At 43.2% G+C, this 2,902-nt stretch overlaps 1 pseudogene across 1 annotated transcript; it reads right to left on the bottom strand.

Annotated features, from left to right (window-relative positions):
- Positions 1-2,361: 2,361 nt before the first annotated feature.
- Positions 2,362-2,612, bottom strand: LOC108288532 (annotated as a pseudogene). Its single transcript, XR_001818731.2, has one exon. The product of XR_001818731.2 is annotated as a 40S ribosomal protein S29-like (transcript).
- Positions 2,613-2,902: the final 290 nt, after the last annotated feature.

Here is a 2,902-nt window from a genome sequence, read left to right as displayed (position 1 = left end):
TATAGCAGCCCTAAAAAACTAATACAGACACCTACTCAACACAATAGGATTGAGAAGTTTTAAAGGGCAATGGAAGATTGGTAGAGTGTATTCATTTTCTATTGCTCTAGGTATAGGGAATTCTGGGGAAGGTCAGCTTATGTAGAGGACATAAGTTGGAGGCCATCAAAAGTTGGGGGCATGATAAGGGTCTCGGCTTCATGGAGGACTCTGAATGTCTATAAATGCCAGGACAGCTTACTGACATTTTCCTAATGAATACATTTTCCAGATCTATCCAGTGGTTCTCTTGTTTCTACAAGATGCACAATTTCTCACTTTTGGAAATAACTTTTGTTAATCCAAAGAGAAGACCTCTTGGAACCAGATAGGCACTTGAATGGAACCATTAGAGGCAGGCAAGTTTCTAAGCTGCTCAGGCTAGCATCATAAAAAAATCACTGCTTAGGGCCTAACTCACATGCTGTTCAGCTAGAGGTTGATTTTTGTCTTTTAAAAGGCAGCAGGCTTCCCTGGGCTATTGGGTGGGACCTTTGAAGATATGGCACCTGGCATTAGTTGAGACATTCAATCCATTTTCCCAGAAGAGCTAAAGGCAGGGTCACTTCCCTGTTAGCGTTGGTGTGATTTCCTCACTATACACCACAGGCTCAGGAGTCTAAGATCTTCCTTCAGCTACAAGTTGTTGCCTAAGAGTTGGGACTAAGGCCACAGAGGGCTGACCAAAAAGCTTCCTGCAACCCTGCTGATCTGCCTGACAGTTGGAAAGGCAAGAATCTTTCTCCAGGACTTGAAATTGCCTCCACCTTTTCATTAAAAATGAAATCTCATGAAATTTAGAAGTTCATAAGATTGGAATATTTATTTGCTGGATTGGCCTTTAATGGTCTCTCACTTCTCATCTGTGCTTTCCTGTGTTCCAGCCTCATGTCAGTGTGCCCATAACACAAAGACAATATCCTCTTCTCAGCAAAATACTTTGAGGCTTATAAATGACAAATTGCTGAGAAGGGAGAGAAGCTGTGCCTTGGGCACATAAATTTATTTAAAGTGTGGCAATGCTTACTTTTAAAAATCTCTTTTGTTTTTTAATTTCCCCAGTGAATCATTGCATAAGTTAGGTAACCCTAATTACAGATCAAAAGTAAGGCCCTCCCCCACAGAATAACTGGCAAGAATTTCAGCAATAATCACCTTGACCAAATAATCATCATATGTAAGCATGCCCTTGGTATTTGCAAATTTTCCAAGATCTAAAAGTGATCTAAAAGATCACTTTATGAAGCCTTATTAAATGGGGAATGATGGCAAATTTAGCATTGTCACTATATCCTGTTAAGCTTTTTGGAAGGTAGTATAAGCTTTGATGCATGACGTAAATTATTCATTTATTTATTCATTCAGTAGATATCTTTAAGAACCTACTGGGGTGATATCAGCAAGAGGGCAGAATAGACTAGGAGATCCTAGGCTTTGCTCCCTGAAAGAGAAAGTCCAACTAGCAACTATCCACAGAAAAGAACACCTTTTTGAAAACCCCAAAACATGAAAATGAGACAGATACCCCTGTGTGGACCATAAAACCAAATAAAAACCACATTAGAAGGGTAAGAGAAATAGTCTTACTCTGCATTATCTCTCCCTTCCAAGTTGGCACCGTGCCACATACAGGATTCCCCTTCCCACAGTTTCTACAGTGGGAAAAGAGAACAACCGATGGATATTCCGTTTCCCTATCATTCCAAGGCACTTTCCAGGAAGTCCATTCCTGGCCCACTTTATGGAGAACACTGAGGTAATGATATGGCTAGACCTCCTGGTGTCAAGTAGAAACAAAGAAAGGAGACGGAGTTTACAGTGACTAGCACATGGATATTGGCAGTAATTCTGTGTTCCAACCAGTAGTGGCACCCAATCAGATTTACCAGCCAATGGCACAGCCCACCCACAAAGCCAAGCTGGTCACTCCTAGAAACATGGTAGAAAGTTCAATCTGGCTTGAGTCCCTAGATGGCTAGCCTTTATGCCCAGCCTCAGAGTCTACCCTAAGACCCCACCAAGGCACAGAGATATTCACCTCCACATATTTTGGCAGAGCACGGGGACTAGATTTGCCAGACCCAGGAGTTCAAATAGTGGCTCTGCTCAGCCTCAGAGCTGATACAAAGGGCCCGCCCACAGAGGGAAATGCTCACCACTGAGCATTTCAGCAGAGCACAGAGGCAAAGGCTAGACCTGCCCAATCCAGGAGTCCAAATAGTGGTTCTGCCCAGCCTCAGAGCCCACCCCAACTTCCCTTCCAAGCAGAGAGATACCTGCCACTGCACATTTCTAATTATTTTGTTTGTTTGTTTGTTTTTAAAAATGTTTATTTTATATACAAAGAACTGTCATGGTTTTTCATGGTAGATGTCTTGGATAATACTTTAAAGGAAGATCATTCAGTCCAACTTAATGAAACCGATATCCTTCGCGTACTGACAGAAACACTGGCAGCACATATTGAGGCCGTATTTCTGGATCAGACCGTGCCTGTTTGAACAGACTCGACAAAAGCCAGAACCCTAGCCGATTTTTCACAGGTGGCTCCAGTACAGCTGCTGGTGACCCATCTTGCTCTCAGGAGTGCAACAAGGTAAAAGCCATTTCTAATTATTATAGCTTCTGGAACCATCCATCTCAAGCAGTGACTCCAGCTCTCACAGGCCAGCCTGTAGCCTTGCCCAACTGCAAAACCCTAATAAAGGAAACACTCCGCCAGGAAATACACAAAGCAACACTGCCCAATTAGAGGCGACGGCAGTGCCGCCCGCAGCTCCACCTAATTACAAGAGCCCAGCCAGTGATCTTAGCAGACAGTGAACCCTAGCCAGCAACTCAACCTGACTTCACAGCTAAAACG

The sequence above is a fragment of the Cebus imitator genome, unplaced genomic scaffold (genome assembly GCF_001604975.1).
Source record: "Cebus imitator isolate Cc_AM_T3 unplaced genomic scaffold, Cebus_imitator-1.0 Scaffold376, whole genome shotgun sequence".
NCBI classification, from domain to species: Eukaryota; Metazoa; Chordata; class Mammalia; order Primates; family Cebidae; genus Cebus; species Cebus imitator.
Note: the sequence above shows the minus strand (reverse complement) of the source record. Positions and strands in the feature narration are given on the sequence as shown.